Source organism: Argopecten irradians, chromosome 11 (assembly GCF_041381155.1).
Source record: "Argopecten irradians isolate NY chromosome 11, Ai_NY, whole genome shotgun sequence".
NCBI lineage: Eukaryota > Metazoa > Mollusca > Bivalvia > Pectinida > Pectinidae > Argopecten > Argopecten irradians.
In genome coordinates, this window is record NC_091144.1 from 28749553 (window position 1) to 28769983 (window position 20431).

A 20431-nucleotide genomic window follows, 5' to 3' on the forward strand; every position below is an offset into this window, starting at 1 on the left:
TAACTTAATTATCTAACTTGATCATTTAAGTTATTATTGAAGAAGAAACTTAGGCTCACATTCAGTAATAAGCCCCCTTCCTTTAAAATCACATGGTATTTTTCTTTAGGGAGGTGGGGGCATGAATGTTGGTAGATAATTCTTATAAAGAGGTTTTCAAGGGGAATAACTCTATATTTCCATGACATGGAACATGAAAGCAGCTTTCAAAAGACAATCTTAGCATTTGGTTGTTATCAGGCTTCAATGATCAATCAGTTCACACTGATCATTTCGTGATTAAAACTTCCAATAACTTTTTTCTGGATAATTGCTGATGCTCTTTCCCCAACCAAACCAAACTTACAACTTAAATAAGACATCAAAGGCAGCAAGCATTACAACGGAAAGATGATATTCTTAAAATGAACAAATATTGATAAATATAGTCGTTACTAGCTAACACTGGTCACTGAACTTTCCAATAAAGTTTCCAGCAGTCTTACTTCCGACCACATAACAGCCAGGACTTGTGAAGGCTCCTAATTGATAAAATCAACGTTTTTCTGATTCCTCTTTGACTCTGACGAGAACGTGTGTTGTAAAAATACACATGAAAATCATTGCTGGCTTGTCCTGGTGTTTGGTGTTTTCATTGCTAGTAAATGTCTTTGTGCTGTTTTAAGTACGGTCTTAATTTTTCTCATGAAAGGGAGAATGAAATTATGAGATAAAGCAATAACTTCCTGTTTCCGCTGCCAAATCATGTGGAGTTACTGTCAACTAGAAATATTATTTACGGCTGCGAGGGTGGCACGGTGATAAAACTGAATCTATCATACATTACTCCCTATAACTATACACGATCCTCCTACCTACTGCTAAGTAGTGCTCGCTCCTATAACCTTCCGTCAAGGCAATATTCTGAGCCTTTCCTGAAGCCTATAACAGCCCATTCTCCTACCTACTGCTAAGTAGTACTCACTCCTATAAACTTCTGTCAAGGCAATATTCTGAGTCTTTACTGAAGCCAAATAGCCTATCCTCCTACCTACTGCTAAGTAGTGCTCGCTCCTATATCCTTCCAACAAGGCAAAATTCTAAGCCTTTACTGAAGCCTATAACAGCCCATCCTCCAACATACAGCTAAGTAGTGCTCGCTCCTATAACCTTCCGTCAAGGCAATATTCTATGCCTTTCCTGAAGCCTATAACAGCCCATCCTCCTACATACTGCTAAGTAGTGCTCACTCCTATAACCTTCCGTCAAGGCAATATTCTGAGTCTTTACTGAAGCCTATAACAGCCCATTCTCCTACCTACTGCTAAGTAGTGCTCGCTCCTATATCCTTCCAACAAGGCAAAATTCTAAGCCTTTCCTGAAGCCTATAACAGCCCATCCTCCTACATACTGCTAAGTAGTGCTCACTCCTATAAACTTCTGTCAAGGCAATATTCTGAGTCTTTACTGAAGCCAAATAGCATATCCTCCTACCTACTGCTAAGTAGTGCTCGCTCCTATAACCTTCCAACAAGGCAATATTCTGAGCCTTTCCTGAAGCCTATAACAGCCCATTCTCCTACCTACTGCTAAGTAGTGCTCGCTCCTATATCCTTCCAACAAGGCAAAATTCTAAGCCTTTACTGAAGCCTATAACAGCCCATCCTCCTACCTACTGCTACGTAGTGCTCGCTCCTATAACCTTCCGTCAAGGCAATATTCTGAGCCTTTACAGAAGTCTATAAACAGCCTGTATATATAAGCCTACCAAACAGGTCTACAACCTAATACATTCAAAGCCTATTGCAATATTGCCATCTACTAAATAGTCTTACAAAAGCATGTTCAACACTAAGGTCTATTAGGCCAAACAAAACCTACCAAATATGACAGTGTGTCCATTGTCCAAAGCCCATCTAAAGCCAATAGTACCTATCACAGTCTACGAAATAGACTTTCAACAACCTATCTGATATGTGTCATAGAAAGTGAGAAATAAGAAGACAAGTGTTACATAATGTTTGCTTCTTATACATGTATGTGGTGAGATGTCTACTAGTAAAGTCATAACACCAGTCCAATAAAAGTAGGCTGCCATATCATTATCTAACTTATTATCTGCTATAAAAGATACCTCAGATTCATTGAGACGTAACTGCAGTAGCTGTTTGCAGAAATTTGCGTTTGGGCAGGTTGACAATTTTCTGACAGATGCTGCGTTATTAATATGAAGTTATCTATCCATCACCGGCCTGTCGTTAGTGCTATTCCACTAATTGGGTAACGATGTTTCTGGCATGATCACAATGAGAGAGCTAAAAACAATCCCCCTCATTGACTGATAACTTACAAATTAACCTATACTATTGTCTGTACACAACAGAAACCTTTTGAGAACACCCCTCATTATCTTAACCTTTGATTTTGAGAATGTCAGAGTTAACCTGTCAAATGAGGTCAACCATTTTCATTAACACCTGTCCTTTGAGATCATTTTCCCTTTCTACAGGCTTCACCTATTCATGAAAATGGTCCTCTAAAGCCAATCCTTTTATAAAACCTAATAAAATATATCTTCAGTCCATCTACCTTATATATTTACCAGGTATTCTCTCAGATCAATACAATTTATCATGAATGATTTTTTTACCGTTAAATTGAGACCAGTGCTTTATTCACCCAGTGCATCGAAAACAATCCCTTCCATTAAAATTATTCCACCAGTTCACCCCTTTCACTTAGATAATTTTCAAAACCATCCTTTTGAATATTTCATATTAAATATGAATATTAAATTGTCCCTATACTATATCTAGCACTACAAAGGTCAAAATTAATTTTCTGTTGATAAAAATTTTGATTTTGTACTTATGATAGTGTTTGATAACATCAGACCTTTACAGTGACAACACATGATCAAAAGTCCTCACAGGTCAGGCTAGGAGATAATCACATTAAAGGGAGATAATCAGATTAAAGGGAGATAATTATGTTAAATTTCAATACAATTATGTAAAACTTTTGTAACTATGGAATACAAGGTTTGTGTTGATGTTATACAGATAGGACAGCTTTAATAATGGGTTATGTACTATTGTAGAGCTGTCAACGGAAAAGGGTGTAATTTAGAGATTAGGGATCCTACCAACAATTTGTCAGCTTATCGGAAATAATTCAATAAGATTTGGATATTTAAATACCAGGTACTTATGAAGGAATCAAGCATTAAAAGATTTCTTAAAAATAAATATCTGGAGTATCTTCCTGCTCAAAAGTATAACGATCTTTGATGACTTTTAATCAGAATAGACTGTATATATCTATGCATAAAGATCTATGTGTATGGTATGCCTTGCATGCTAAATCATATATGTTATTACTGCCTTATTTGTTTTCAGAAATTTGAATATCAGTTTGTTGATGAAATTTCTTTTGTTTCTTACAAAGCATTTTTTAATTAGTCAAAGAACACTTAACGATATTATACTCAGATTCATGAACAAATTTTTTCTGTTTTTTTTTTTCTTTTTTTTCAAGAGAATTTTTCTTTTTTAATCTACAGGAGAAATAAGAAAGAAGTGTTACATATTTATTTAAATATCATTTTCAGATTTAGTTAATTTAGTTACATAGCAATAGAACTGAAATAAACTTTCAATTTACAACTTTTTCACTGTATGGGCATCATAATTCAAGCTAACAAAGATCCCCCCCCCTGTGGTCTACAAGCTGTCACAGAAGATTTGGCTCCAATGAGGTGATGGCATTTGATTGAATGGTGCACTCAGTTAAAAAGTATTGACATCTTTTTACCATCATGCCTAACAATTAATCAACATTAATAAATGAATCAAGCTGGCAGTGCTTTGACCGCTGTCCACTTCCTGTCACCATTACAATCTGACATGGCTCCATATGCATTTGATAGATATCTGAACCTCATCCAAAATAGGTGAGTGTGGCGAAGTGGTGAAAGTGTCCCGACATATATCACAAGTCCACCATCTCTGGGTTTTGAATTTGAATCCCATGTGGGGCAGTTGCCAGGTACTGAACATAGGCCAGTGGTTTTCCTTTGGGTACTCCACTTGATAACCCTGCGAGGTCCTCAAATGAGCCTAGGCCAATGGTTTTTCTCTGGGTACTCCACCTCATAACCCTGCTAGGTCCTCAAATGACCTCGACTTTTAAAAAGAAAGTAAAACACATAAAACCAAAATATATTTTTGTTAAAATACATATGTACACGAACTGTTTAATCTCAAAATTGAACCTGGTCATTATAAAGAGACACAAATATTATAAAACATGTAAATAATACATGTATGTCAAGTTAGCTGCGATAAACTAACGTGATTTTAAAAAGTTTCGTTTCCGGCATGAAAGTGTTACCATTGACCTATTTTGTCACTTTAAAACTGATAAAAGCAACGGAGCAGAAAAAACACATTAACATATAAACAGCTATCCATGTACAACATCCGGCCTTCGTTCTGACTGGACAAGAAACAGGCCATGGCATATAACAATATACGTCTACGTGATACATTTGTTATAGATTTAAATCTGTTTTAGATTGAACAATATCATAACTTGTGTTAGCCGGTGTCTCGTGTCAAAAAAAAAATTCAACTTTCACTTTTTTTCTTTAAAAAGGTCTTATACTGTATTAGCATAGCATTGTGTTGCTGTGAGAAACCTTATGTAAATTTATTACTCATTTCCATATTTCCGCATCAAAAATTGAAAAAAAAGGAACAGAAAAAGTGTAATGCAAGATATATATATTCTGTACCAGTATGTAGGTCAGTCGGACAACCATGAATGAAACTGAATATGACATTACAGTCGAAAAAATTGTCACACATTAAAACGTTGATCCCTTAAGTTTGGCTTCTGTGTATGTCATTTGGATGTCATATTAGAGTCAAATAACCATTTTATTGCTAAACTATAACCATAGTGTTCATTAAAATGTTTCGGCCAGCTCTGTCAAAATAACCCACTTCACATTATTACTCAACCTACAGGTTTTAATACCAGACACCATTTGGCTTTAATTGCAACAAAAAATATTCCCTGGTATATATGGGGGTCTTAGTGGCCAAATGGTAAAGTTCTTCTCTGATATACCTCAAGACCTCCACCTCTGGGTTTCAAGCTGAAAACCCAAGTGGGGCCGAGTTCCATGATACATACGTACTGACTGTAGGTCAGTGATTTTTTTCTGGGTATTTTGACTTTTCTCCACCTTCTATAACTAGCTGGCACTTCCTCAATTGCCCCTGGCTATTAATAAGGCATTAATTCAAACAAACATTTTCTCCAGTCTATATGTAAGATATACCAGGTAGCCAACAGGAAAAGATTAGCATTACAGATTTTATAGTTACATTGTATAATATTAGTCATCAAACACAAGGTTTGAAAAATCACCAATTTTGTCATATGATACAAGCTTGTGGTTACAAGCTTTTTAAGCTTGGCCTACCTCCATGAAATGTAGGACAAAATTCATAAAACTTTGACACACATAACAATTCGTTTGATGTTGTGCTTTTATTGTACATTTAATGTTGTGATTTTTGTTATATAATCACAATATACTATCTAGTTACACTTATCTGGGTGTTGGTTTCATGTGCATGACCAACATATCGTGACAGATATGACAAATTTTCATAAAGACACAATTATGTGGTTTGAAAAACCCAACTACCTGTATCAGTGTAAGTGCAATAAAATTGAAATTAACTTCCATAAAATAGATATAAATATATGAATATCGTATTCGACCCAAAAAGTGCTCAGGGTGTTCAAAAAAATAGAAAAAAATAAAAAGGTGCTAATAAGACAAAATTATTGCAAATCTATACTGTAGTTTTGGTCTTAATTAATGCCTGAATTTATTAAAATTAAGGCCTCAAACAGGCGGAGGGGCGCTTTATAAGGACATGGGCGCTTATTGGGTCGAACACGGTACTTATTTGATTTTTTCCAGAAGCTGCAATAATAACATACCCCAGTGCTCTAGTTATTTTTATCAAATTTATCTTCTAAGTTCAAAAGGAAGTTGACATCCAGCTTTTAACAGATTAATGGACCATTAAAACAGGAAAATGAACCACAAGTTTTACACAAAATAGGAAAATGAACCAAAAGTGCTACACAACAACATATTCAAGATTCAGAAAGATTATTGTAGATGCAAAAGATATATTCAGCATATTCACAATTAAGTGTTTCATCTTTTTTAATCAAAAGTTAAGTAAATTATAAAATGACATGATTTTGATGTTGTTGTAGGTCAGACGAAGACACTGTCCCCCAAAGAGAACATAGGGTTTGTATTATTTACTTTATAGAGTTTGGGTTTTATTAGTTTACTCTCCTATTAACATCCAGGGTCATGTAAGGACATGCCAGGTTTGTTGATGCAGAAAAGCCAGAGTGCCGAGAGAAAAATCCCCACTTGACTACCGCAGTAGCTATGCAATCAGGGAAAGGAGCACATTCATGGAAATGACATTGGATCTTAGGAGGATACAAGAATACTATCTTTGAAGAATCGGCAGATACATGTGTCAAGTACAAATAGGACAACTAAAGGTAATCTATTATGTTAAACCGATCAATCTCATTACCAATATTTAATACTAAATCCAGTGTATTCTTAAATCTTTTTCTCTCCGTGAATAAATGAATCTTAAATATGTGCAGATCATGTTCCACAGAATGTTTAATCAAACATATAAATGTCACTTCCGTATGATCCCCTACTGCATTAACATCACAAAACAATTACCGTAACTTTGAATAGATTATATAAACCCCGACATATAGGCACGGACTAATTAATTAAACACTGCACAACTCCCAATTGTGTATGATTATACATGTGTCTATAAATACAAAGGCTGTATAAATATATACATAGGTAAAAACGCTATTGTTAATTAATGTATGCATAATTGTTAAATAAAAATTTTTATGATGTAATGAAAAGTACATGCATCCATTTATGCATATGTTTTGAACTAAATGTCCAGTACGTTTGAGTACAATCTCATAAACTAGCATACACAGGCAATTTACTTTACATATTTTTACTTAAATTATTTCTAAAATTAATTGCGCAAGTCAAACTTAATGTGGAATTTTATATTGATTTATTTTGTTTGGCAATAGATTAAAGCCAAATGCATTCAACTGAGTGATCAAATTATATTAAATTTATGGAGGTTATAAAAATATAACAACATTCCCTTCATGCAGTCTTTTGTCATAAAGATTAAAGAATATAGTGTCAGAAAGTTAATCTTATTAATATAGTAGAGTTTAGAGCAAGAATTTAGGTATGTTTTTGTGACATAGGAAATTTTTAGTTTAAAAAATAAAGGAAAAAAAAAAATAATGCTATTATATAATTGATACAAAGAATACTTGCTAAAATTTGTTGTTTCCCTTCTGAAAATTGTCTGAAAATATTATATATGATAGTTGCTAAATTCTATCAAAAGATTAATCCAGACACAGAAGAATACTCTAGAATTGGTTATCTCTCCTTATTTAAAATTATTCCCCTTATTTTGATTTGTTTCTCTCTTAATTTTGTTCTTATTGATAATTTCTACTTTATTTCAAATGATCTCCCTTTCTATTGAATTTTTTATCTGATTTTGTTCTTCTTGATAATATTCCTTTTATTTCAAATTAGCTCCCCTTCTTTTCAAATCTTTTCTTTGGTTTGTTTTTATTGATAATCTCCCCTTTATTTTGAATTATCTCCCCTTATTTTGATTTTTTTTTCCTTTTGCTTGTACTGGCAACTGATATTTTTTCCCTTTTTTTTCATTTAAGTCAAGACCCATAGACTGTTTTTCTTGTTGAACTTATGCTAGGGATACTTCAATAAAGTAGAGTAGAGTGCATACATTCACCTTACAGACAGTTAATTTCATTTTTCATTTCAGTAATACGTTACCATAACTTTAGTATGCAAATACGCTACCTACACCCATCTTTGTAGCCCCAACAAACATAAGATTTGAGAATCCCGTCTCCCTACCGTACCTCATCTCGTACTCGACGAGAGTAACATAGAGTGGTCTCCCTTCCTCTTTCCTTTATGGCGCTACACAGCTCGGACGGCAATTGCATTGTGTCTATTTCGTTTCGCTGTTAGGTCCATTTATTTGACGTTTTAGTCAAATTTTTTCACACATTCAGTTGTGTGTTTACCCATCTGCCCTGTGTTGTTTTCTTTTTGTACTGTCATTCGTTTTTTGTGCCTTTTTCGGCCGTTTTTTGACTGTTCCACGTGCTTGCCGGTGTTCCGTGCGATCCGTCATTACTGGTGACGTCTCGCTGTTTCCGGTTTGTTTACGTTTGTTTTTTTGTTCGGTTTTTCGTCGCTGAGGCTTCGTTGCCGTTGTTATTAGGTAAGATTTGTGTCACCTAACACTGTTTTTTTACGTGTTTAGCGTGTGTTGCTTATATTTTACGTTTTTGACGTAATTTTCTTACCTTGTTTACGTAATTGTCGTTGTAATGCCTGGTATGTCCCGCTCGGGTCAGCGTCAGGGGTCTGCTCATGGGTGTTCCCATTTCTTTGAGGAACGGGACCCACATGATGCATGTCCCCTATGTCGCCCTTGTCATGAGTCCTCTCCTTGTGAACTTTGTCCAGTTGGAGAGGCTCTTGGCCAGGCCGGCATTACACCAAGGCGATCTTCGTCCTCCCGTAAGAGGGATTCGTCCTCATTTTACGGGAGGAGAAGGAAGCAGGCTTCTAGTTCTGTTTCTGTTCCTGTCTCGGTAGTTCCTGTCTCTACAGGTTCTTCTCGAGATCAGGGGGTGGTCCCTCCTGTCCAGGATGTTCCTGGAGTAGGGGAGGGGCAGCCTGACCCTGACGTTTCTCGGTCTAGGGTCGAATTGGCTGGGAATGCTCGTAAGCTTCCATGCTTGCCTTCGGGTAGGGACTACCAGCCGCCGGTCTCTGACGTTGTCAGCGGCTCCGGCATTCCAGGTGGTGTTGCTGTTGGGGGCGGTCTTGATGCCGGACCTATTCGTCCGAGTTTGGGTTCAGGGACTACAGACTTCCTTTCTGGTTTGTCCGTTTCCACTGGGATTAGTGATGCGCAGCTCTCTAATCCCGGCATCAATTCTGGTCCAACTTTCCCTCCCGTCCAGTTACCTGGTCCCGGTCCTATTAGGTCCGCTCCTGAGTGTGCTGGCTCGGTTTTCCCAGGGGGTCATCCTCAGGGTCCTGGGTTTGTTGGTCAGGTGTCCGATTTTCGGCCTCCTTTTCCCCCTGGCTTAGGGTATACGGGTGCCTGCGGGCAACCATCCTTGGGCCCCCCAAACCAGCCTGCGGATGGTTTTGGGTTTCAGCAGCATCCCAGCAGTTATGGGCCTAGCCCATACATGTCCGGGTTTCCACTTGGAGGGAGTGGTGGTCCAACCTCGTCCTTTGGTCAGGTTGGCCAGCCCCAGTCTCAGGCAGGCCAGTTTGGCCAGTTCTGGGGTCACTCCCAACCCACGGGACCTTTTCCGTATTTTCAGGGATACGGTTTTAACCCCATGGCTATTCCTTCTTGGAACCCTTGGGGTTTGGTCTCTCCCTCGCGGAGACCTGTCAGCGGTTCGGTTGCTCCCCCCCAACCTACTGCTGCTTCGGGTGCCGGTCCTAGAAAGGTTCGCCGGACCTTTAGGACTTCTGCTTCTCGTGCAGTCCCGTTTGTCTCCGAGTCCAAGGGTCGAGCTTCGACCGTTAGGTCGAAGCCCTCAGCTTCTGTGGTTAGGAGTTCGGCTCCTAAACGCCACTTGTTGGAGCCTGCTCAGGAAAGTTTTCCTGAGTCTGTCTCTTTTGCTGGCCCTTTTCTCCCCGTTGGGACCTCGGGTCCAGGCAACGAGGAGGATATGGACTGTGAGGTCGTGGGTTCGGCAGAGGATGATGATGTTGTTCATCTCTCCCCTGGCTGCTCTGATATTGACCAATCTGGTTTGTCGGATGCAGATCCTCAGGTTGAGGATTTCCAGGAGGAGGGTGACCTCGAGGCTGCTGAGGTGGATGCCCAGCAGGTTTTGTCTGGGATGCGGGCCCTTAGGGCCGATGTATCTCGGATTCTCGGGGCGGAGGTTTGCCCACCACCTTCCGCATCATCCATCCCGGAGTCCACCACCCTTTTGGGTTCTTTGGTGGCTCCACGGGCATCTGCTCAGTCAGATCGCTCACTGCCAGAAGGCACTATTGTGTCTTCAGCTCTGGCCACTGCCCAGTCTCGAGTTATGGAGAAGAATTCTTCTTCATCTCGCACGCCTGGGTTTGCCGGTTTGCAGCTCAGTGTTGGTGATTTATCAGAGGTTCAGGCCTCTGATTATGCCATTCACGATGGACTGCTGTCCTCTCAGCCAGCTAAGCTGGAGTCTAGAGAATTGGCAGCTTGGCCCGGCAAGTCAGTGGACCAGGTGGTGTTCGGCTCCAAGGAGCACCACAAGATGGAGAGGCTGCTGCGCCTTTCCATTCAAATTCTGTCTTATATAGACTTTCTGACGGTTAGTCTATATAGGGTATCCGATGTGCCTGAGAGTCGGATATCTGAGACAGAGCAGGCCGACATTCAGGACAGAGTTACCTCTGCCCTGAACAGGGCATTGAGAGCCTTGGCGTCTTTACAGGTGTCATTGCTCGCCAATGTCTTGTTGGCTAGGCGTTTTTCTGTGTTGAAAAACCGCCCGGTCGAAGAACCTTACCGGTCCCGATTGTTGACTGCCCCCTTCTCTGGGTCCACTCTTTTTGGAGGGACTCTTCCTTCTGATAGAAGGATTTGAAGGAGGACTCGGTCGCTTCTGCCCTTCTTTTGAAGAGATTGCAGACCGTGAAGGCCAGTACCTCGCAGGGGTCCGTGCCTCCCAAGAAGAAGGCTAGAACTTCAGCTCCTCAGTCTACTGCACAGCCGAAGTCGAAGCCTTACTTCAAGGGCAACAAGGGGAAGGGTAAGAAGGGCAAGAACCCTCCTGGGGGTAAGAAGAAGAGTTCCTGACTCGTTTTCCCCCTCCTTGGCCTTTCCAGACGAGGGGTCTGTTCTGGAGGACTCCGCTCCTCCAGTTTTAGATTCCGGTCCTTCTCCCGCAGGATTCAGTTTCGGGTTAGGAAGCGATTCTCCCGCCTGGGAGGGTCTCGATCTTCCTCGTCCCGATCTTCCTGTAGGAGGTCGTCTGTCCTTCTTCCTCCCAGAGTGGAAGGAAATCACAGAGGACACATGGGCCTTGTCTGTGGTCAAGGAGGGGTTGGGCATTCCCCTCTTGCGGGATCCGCCCTTGGCATCAAGACCTATCTTCTTTCCTCCTCCGGGGGATCCAGAAAAGGCACTTGCCATCCAGGAGGAAGTAAGGACCATGCTTTTAAAGGGCGCGGTCGAGGAGGTGCCTATGGTGGAATGCACTCCAGGCTTTTATTCCAGAATGTTTCTGGTTCGGAAAAAGTCCGGAGCTTGGCGTCCCATCATAGATCTAAGTGCCTTCAACAGGCACGTAGATTCTCCTCACTTCAAGATGGAGACTCCACGGAGCATCATAGCTTCGGTGAGAGAGGGGATGTGGGCTACTTCAGTAGATCTGAAGGATGCCTACTTCCACATTCCCATCAAGAAGTCGGCACGGAAATTCCTCCGTTTCACTTGCAACGGGAAGGTTTTTCAGTTCTGGGCCATGCCTTTCGGGCTCACGACAGCTCCTTTGGTTTTCACCAAGCTGCTGCAGGTTGTCGTGGGGTTTCTGCACTCCAGGGGAATAGATGTTCACATCTATTTCGACGATTCCCTCATGCTCCACCTAGTGCGGGAATCTTTGGTGCAAAACACCCGTCTGGTCCTGAAACTTTTGCTCAAAGTCGGCTTCATTCCTTCCAGAGAGAAGTCCGAGGTCTCCCCTTCTCGAGACTTTGTCTTACTGGGAAACCGTTTCAACACGGTTCAGGGCATTGCCCTTCCACCTTTGGAGAAGTTCGAGAAGGCCAGAGATCTTGCTCTGACCTTCATCAGTTGGTCACACGTCCAGGTGCGTTGGTTTCTCAGTTTTCTGGGTTATCTCAACTCCCTGGCAGATGTAGTCCCCCTTGGGAGACTTCACATCAGACCTCTCCAGATGTTTCTCCTCGCGAACTGGGTTCCTGCCAGCAGGGAATGGGAGGCTTGGCTTCCTCTCAACCAGTCCGTGAAGGAGTTTGCACGGTGGTGGACTCTCAAAGACAATGTTCTACAGGGGGTTCCGTTGTCCAAGCCAGCTCCCACCATGACCTTGTTCACGGACGCGTCCATGACAGGTTGGGGGGCTTACCTCGATGGCCATTGCCGGTCGGGGGGACTGGTCTGGGGATCAGCTCTCCGAGCACATCAATGTGCTGGAGATGAGGGCTGTTCTGTTGGCTTTGCAGGCTTTTCGAAAGATTCTGCATTCCAAGGTGGTTTGTGTGGCTACGGACAACTCTACAGTTGTCGCGTATCTGGAGAGACAGGGGGGGACAAGGTCCCACGTCCTTTGTGCCCTCGCTATCCGTGTTCTTCTTCTCTGTCAGGAAATGCAGTTGACTATTCTAGTCAAGCATCTTCCAGGCAGGTTGAATGTTCTGGCGGATACTCTCTCCAGGCGCCGCCAGCCGGTTCTGACAGAATGGCAACTAAATCCCTCGATCTTCGAGGGCATTTGTCAGGTGTGGGACAGGCCTCATATAGACCTTTTCGCCACTTCCCTGAACAACCAGTTGCCAACCTTTGTCTCTCCGGTGCCAGACCAATTGGCTTGGGCTGTGGACGCGCTATCTCTGGATTGGGAGGGGATGCAGGCTTATGCATTCCCTCCATTCAACCTGGTGGGCAGGGTTCTACAGAAGTTTCGGACGCATCATTGCTCCCTCCTTCTGATAGCGCCCCTGTGGCCGAGACAACCATGGTTTCCGGAGCTATTGTCATTTCTGGTGGATGTTCCTCTGGTTCTTCCACTCAGATCCAATCTCCTGCGCCAGCCTCGGTCACGGACGATGCATTCACGTCCCGAGATCCTCCACCTTCACGCGTGGAAGCTTTCTCAGTAGGCCTCGCTCAGGCAGGCTTTTCTTCGGACGTGTCAGCCCGCATCGCCCGATCAATTAGGTCTTCCTCTTCTGCCGTCTACCAGTCACGCTGGAAGATTTTCTGTGATTGGTGTATCGGCAGGAAGATTGATCTGATCAAGGCTTCTGTCCAGCTGATTGCAGATTTCCTTCTCTATTTATTTCGGTAACGGAATCTCGCCTCTGGTACTATTGCGGGATACCGCACGGCTATTGCCAGTGTACTGTCTTTTCATGATAGGCGAGAGGTAGGTTCTTCCACCTCGTTGTCTGCTTTGATTAGGGGCTTCAGTCTGGACAGGCCTAGGGTACAGCAGTTAGCTCCACAGTGGAACCTAGCTCTTGTGTTAGAGTCACTGAAGGGGGCTCCTTATGAGCCTTTGGGGTCTGTCTCCCTAAAGTTTTTAACTTTTAAGACTGTCTTCCTGCTTGCCCTTGCCTCAGGCCGTAGGAGGAGTGATATCCATGCTTTGTCTGTTCACTCTTCGTGCCTTCGTTGGGCCAGAGATAGCTCTGCCGTTACCCTTCTCACTGATCCTGCCTTTTTGGCAAAGAATCAGGTTCCTGGTTTTTCGCCCGATCCCATTAGGATTCCTTCCTTGACAGTCTCTGTTGAGTCTGAGGAGAATGATCAGTTGCTGTGCCCCTGTCGAGCACTTAGGTTTTACCTTGATAAAACTAGGGGGGGGCGAGGTACTCGATCTCGTCTATTCTTGCCCATTAAACAGGGTCAGCAGGATATCTCCTCCCAATCCATTTCCAGATGGATATGTCAGGTGATCAAGATTGCTTATGAGCTATCTAATGATCTATCTCGGGCGAAATGTAAGGTGAGGGCTCATGAGGTTAGAGCCCTTGCAGCTTCTTTGGCTCTCCTAAATGGGTCCTCATTCCAGGACATCATGTCTGCTGCTGCCTTTTGGCGTGGTCAGTCTACTTTCACTGACTTTTACCTCCGGTCCCTGTCCTCTCATTCTGAGGGACTGTTTTCCTTGGGTCCAGTTGTGGCGGCTCAGTCTGTGACTGTTCCTCCGCCCTAGACATGGTATTTATTTTTGGTTTTAACTGTATGCGGGCAGGCATCACGATGGTACTCCTCTTTTCTCTGGGAGGTATTCCATTTTTTATCCTTTTCCTTCGGGGGGTTCCTGGAACCCCTTTTTATTCTCCCTACTGGGGCTTGTCTCCTGGATTTGACGTTTGATTGGGCTGCCTGGCTTCGGACTCTCCACTACGGTAAGACGAATTCGCATACTAAAGTTATGGTAACGTATTACTGAAATGAAATTGAGGTTTTTCAATGTAAAACCAATTTTCATGATGTAATACTTACCATAACTTTACGGAGTCCCACCCTTCTGTTTCCTCCCCTTTCCTCCTCAGCCATTTTGCCCCTGTGGCTCCATAAAGGGTTTTTGAGGAAGGGAGACCACTCTATGTTACTCTCGTCGAGTACGAGATGAGGTACGGTAGGGAGACGGGATTCTCAAATCTTATGTTTGTTGGGGCTACAAAGATGGGTGTAGGTAGCGTATTTGCATACTAAAGTTATGGTAAGTATTACATCATGAAAATTGGTTTTACATTGAAAAACCTCATTATCTGCATACATATAACCTTTCTCATTTCCCCATCAAAGGGTAAGTACATGAAATCTGACCAATATTCACACTGATATAGTAGTATAAAAACTATATAGAATTACAGAAAAAATTCCAGTTCAGGTAATCATGTAATACAAGATTAATACTTCATTTTGAATACCATTCTAATTAAGTGTCAATTTCACACCTGATGCTGATATTTCTACCCAATAAAATGTCATTTAACCCTGGCGAGATTCTTGTTTTTCTACCCAATAAACTGTCATTTTGCCCCAGCACAGGGACGCTAATCTCAATCTAAAATCCAAATGACTACATATTAACATCAACCACCGAACGCTGATAACTACTTGATTAATTGTCAGTTTCCATGGAAACAGAAAAAAATATTTCATTTTTTTAAAAAGGTTTCTTCTTTCATTACAATATTTTTTTTTATAGATTATTGTCCATCAGTAAAGTGTGAGATTTCAAAATGTATATGGACTAGTAAAGTGAAGATTTTATTGACAGAAAGGTAAGATAGATGTTTATCTGAAAGTGGATACTTGAAGACCACACAGATCTCTGTACAAAGATTTCTTCAGAAATGGTCACAAATCGAGGTTTAAATGGCTTTAGATATCAACCTTTATTGGAGAAAACTCATAGGAAGTTTATATTTATGGAATGATTTATAGAATAACACTTATACCATTAACAGTACATACCTGAGTGATTAAGTGGATAAAGATCAAAGATAGGACCTATACGACCTTCTCACCTGTATTTTACAGGTGAAACATGATAAAAGGCAGGACGATATGACACTAACCGTGAAATGTACTCTTATCACCTCAAGTTTAATGCTACTTTCAATGAGAAAAGCAAACCAATAAAATAAAGATATGAACGAATCATTAACATCCTCAGATAAGATACCATTTTGTATACAATTACCTGGTGCAGATTTAGAAAGTGGTCATCCTGGCCCAGATCTTCAGCCACAGCCACCATGTTTCAATAATTACCAATTAACAGCAAAATTAACTGAACTTCCTACAGTGATTCCTTTTGTTTCAGTAATTAATTGTTTACAACAGAATTAAAATCATCAGTATCCCATAAATTTCCTCCTCGCCTTTGTTTCAATTACTTCTTCTGGACTGGCTCTGATTGAATGCAATAACATGGGAATTAAAGGTCTCCCATATGTGATGGTCAGTTGCATAGCTATCAGCTACTACATGTACAAGTAAACCCATCTTGAGACCTAATTTCCTTATTTAGGGCTTTACTGCCAAATCGATTTGGATTTTACAGTAAAAGTTTTTTGAATAAACAAATAAATATCACTCAAAAAAGTTTTTTGTGGCACTTTGTTTTAGAATGTAACTTGGGTTGCATTTTATTATAAACTTTCCAGGAAGCTGTTGATTTGTCTAAATTATTTTTGTTGACACTGAAAAGGTCAAAGGTCAAAGGTTACATTATTGGGTTAAGGTTCAAACATTTACTTTTATTTATATTTACACACATTAAACAAACAAAAACATATTGTTAACAGCATTAGGATGAGACATTAACAACTCATTTCTTATCTTAATATATCTGACCAATTCATTTTTGAATCACAAATCAATCTGATAATGCTAAAAAAGTTCCTCAGGTCATACTTTGCGCTCTAACAGTACCATGGTGATTTTCATTTTTTTCATACTACCAATTATAACTGTGTTTTGACACCTTTTATATTTTCCCCTGAAAATTCATAATGGACTGTTCTAGACCTTGATTAAAATCAGTCTAAATGTGTCTTTGGGGGTGAATTAGTTTAATTTCCCATTTCTGTGTACGATGCTGTCACTGAGCACTGCTGGTACGAATCCATCAAGAGATTTTATCATCTTTGTCAATTTGTTTTCTATAAGTAATGTCCATTTTCCTTCTCTGTATCAATTTAAATGTGTAAGTCTATTTAATGTAAGTGACAGTGATGTACCAGGGTGTATCTATGAAGTGCTATATGTACCACTGGACGATTCAGTACTGTACCATCCCCTCCACACACAAATCTGATCAAAACATCACACTTATCAACCTCTTCCTTCAGGAAGCTATATCACATACCCTAGTATATATCTTATACTCCATATAAACATCCATATCTCTGACATATTTATTGATACCCCGTAATTGAAATCAATTTGTCCATTTCCTGTCCGAAATTTTTTGGAAAAAAAAATTAGGAGAGCTACCAAAGTATCAATATTTTTTATACTACATACTTCATTGTTATTCCCCTATAAAAAATTTCCTATATAAACTCTATTGACAAAAATGCCAATAAATGAACTGTTCCTTCGAGCGGTCCAAATCGGCTGTTAAAATGTACTATTGGACTGGAGTGACGTCACAATGGGGTATAACAAAACAGTTATCAACTGGGTTTTTGGTCAACAAATGATTAGTTGGACCCTCAAACAAACAGTCTATTGCCCTCACCTCCAGTCAACAACTGTATAATATCAACCGGTTTAGAAACATATTAAGGTGGTAAAAAGCTCTTAAGTTTCTCTACATTGAGAAATTCTAGTGGAAACATAACAAACTTTACATTGAAATTAATCAACAAAATATATTTCAATGGCAAAAAAGCTAAGCCCCTATTCTGCAGTAAGCCCTTGCTCAGTAATAAGCCCCCCTCCAAATTTCATTAGGTTTTTATTATTATAGATTACTTGATTTTACTAATTCCCTTCATTTTTTCCGATTTTCTTTGCTAGTAACTTAGTTCTGAAGAAAAATGATGTTCAATAATATGGTTGATCAGGTTTAGATTTCTCAAAACAAACATATAGAATGATAGTAATGTCAAAGTTTTTCTCCTCTTGATGTGAAACGTTTTGACTTAAGTAAGTTTTTGGAACTTAAGTTTGTTTTCAGATATTTTGAGAGATCTAAATCCTTAGGGGATCCATCAGATTCGAAGTCCAAGATGTCTAAGTATTGGTACATAAATGCATTCATAATCTAAATCCCTTTATGGAATTCTGTTTCATTATTTCAAAAACATTTCCTTGTTGTAGCAAGATAACCCAAAACTCCAAATCTGTGACAAAGTTCATGCACCAAACAAAAAGGTCGATGTGAAAATCCCACCCAGGGAACAATAAAGTTGTTCATTTTAGAAGCAAAACGACACAATTTATGTGGTATCATCATAGCCCCACATAAACATTTCAACAAAAACCATTCTCTCACAGAAACAATATCCATGTAATGTGGATATTCACTTAGAAGCCTTAACAGCAAATTTAAAGGAAGTCAGTAACTGTCATACACAATAAGCTGTCAAAAAATGTGAGGACTTGTTTAATTCCATAGCTGTTTTGCTTCTTTTAATATTTATTTCTATTTTTTTTCAGAAAGGAGGAGGAGGCAATGAAGACAGACAACTGAGGGGAAGCATTTGTGAAAATGGAATGTGATGACATTTAGAAGTTCACAACTGTTTGGTTTTTTTATTGTTTATTTCCATTCTTTCAGAAATGAGAAGGGAGGATGAAGGAATAAAGGGAGGGGTCTGTGAAAGTGAGATGTGCAGAATTGCTTTCATAAAATACAAACAAAACAAATGTTCCCTTCCTGTCGAAAGATTTAGCATCATAGGCCTGGCATATTAACACATACAGCCCTCAAAACACATTTAGACTCTCCTTTATCAAGGACTGGATCAGTCCATTATGAAATTTGAGGGGTGATTGGGTTAAGAGTGCACTCTGCTGTCACAATACAGATAAACTGAAACTAGAGAAAGTTTGTTGACAGGGTTCATACCTACATCTGGCCTAAATCTGCCTTGGATTATCAAGTTTAACAAGAATATTTTCCCCAAAAAATTCAAATAAATGTTCTTCATTATGAAACATTATAGCATTTTGTTTCATTCTTGATAGTAAAAATTGGAATCCCATTGATATAGTGGTATTTTGGCATCTTGAAATCCACAAAAGTCATTAATTTACTAAAAATTCAAATAAATGTTGTTCATTATGAAACATTATAGCATTTTGTTTCATTCTTGATAGTAAAAAATTGGAATCCCATTGATATACCGGTAGTGGTATTTTGGCATCTTGAAATCCACAAAAGTCATTCATTTACTAACCTCCATCCTCGTGCCTAGTCTATCTCTAATAAAACTGCTAATTAAAGTATTGTTTCGTACACAAATTGAAATCGAGAGAAATTCCATTGACCCCTTATCCCAAATACCTTTTGATCAATGTTCCGATTTCTCAAAAGAAAGAAAAGTGCAGACTTAAGTCAAAACTAAATATTATTCTCCTTGTGTAACTTATGTTCAAATTTTTTACTTATTTCGAGAAATGGTGGCCACTTTATCTCTGTATCAGCTAGGCAATTAAAAATGTCAAGGTCATACAATTTTACAAAGTCCTTAAATCATGTATATCACAACATGGCTTGATACTTGATAGTAAAAATTGGAATTTCTACTGACTGGTCTATAGCAAATATATAAAGAAAATAATTTTTTTAAATTTTATATGAAGCATGAAGTTTTTTTTCACTTGAATATTTCAAATTCGTGATGCACCAATACTGCAAGTTAATGTGTTCTTCATTTTAATAAAAGAGAGCCTCATTTTGTCTTGTAATGCTGAAGCATTTGATTTCCATACTGAGTTGTATGTCATTAAGTGCATTTGCTACTACCATGTACTATAACTAATAAAAGCCACTGTCAGGTAAAGTATCTTTGGCACATAGTACATGAAGAGCTTGTTGGAATCAGGCACATTCAGACGTCTAGATCAACGTCTCTCATTCAGACGTTTAGAGCAACGTCTCTTAAACATGCGCAGATGCCAGAGTAAATGAGATGTGTCGTTTACGAGCAGATGATCATTCCTGGGGATTGTCACTTAATTTTGACATCGCTGTGGAATCTACTACTTCATGTAATGTTGATTCTCGTTACAGAAATAACGAGGTTCATTTAACAATTAAACAATCCATCAATTAGCTATTGTTTTCAGGAGCCGTCAGTTGCTGCAGTGACCAAATGAGCTCTCCCATGAGAGCTGTGAGTTCAATACGGAACAGAATGTCAGATACTACTGTAGCTTGGTGTTTTTTCTCTGGGTCTTCCACCACTAAAACCTAACACACACTTTAAATGACTCTTGCTCTTAATTTGATAGGACCTTATTAAACCATTTTTGGAGGGAATTAAAGTTGAGCAACTAAAGTGAAATCTTGTTTTATTAGTTGAACATCCTATTAAGGGCCAGGGTCTTATAAGGATGTGCTAGGTTTGTTTGTGGAGAAAAGAAGGTGTTCCCGGAAAAAACCCATTAACTTATCTAAGCAGCCAGAACATGGCAACTGCCTCACAAGGGATACAAACTTGCTACCCAAAGGTGGAGAGGCATGTGGTTACATGTTGGGACATCTTAACCACCCGGTCATCGCAGCCCTTTCTTGGAAAATAAGGAATACAATATAATTATATACTGGGTAACGTAATTTATGTTTTTGGCTGACCTTCAAAATTGTTTATTCCATCCATAATCACCTACTGGACATTTTGTTTTTCTGGCAATAAAAGACATCCCGCTGAAATTACCAGAAGAATACAAGAAAGGATTTCAAAATAAAGAACATTTTTTATTCAAAAAATTCTTTGATAATAATTATTGGCAACCTAGTTTATGTAAGCTTTGGTAATATA

At 39.7% G+C, this 20431-nt stretch overlaps 1 protein-coding gene and 1 long non-coding RNA gene across 2 annotated transcripts in view; one reads left to right on the top strand and one right to left on the bottom strand.

The window, feature by feature from the left end:
- The window catches only part of LOC138335214 (cytosolic purine 5'-nucleotidase-like), an 88629-nt gene that overhangs the window by 55857 nt on the left and 12341 nt on the right, over positions 1-20431 (bottom strand). The window lies entirely within an intron of this gene.
- LOC138335215 (uncharacterized) lies at positions 6290-18604 on the top strand. Its single transcript, XR_011210253.1, has 2 exons — positions 6290-6588; positions 18102-18604. It is a non-coding gene; the product is annotated as an uncharacterized lncRNA (long non-coding RNA).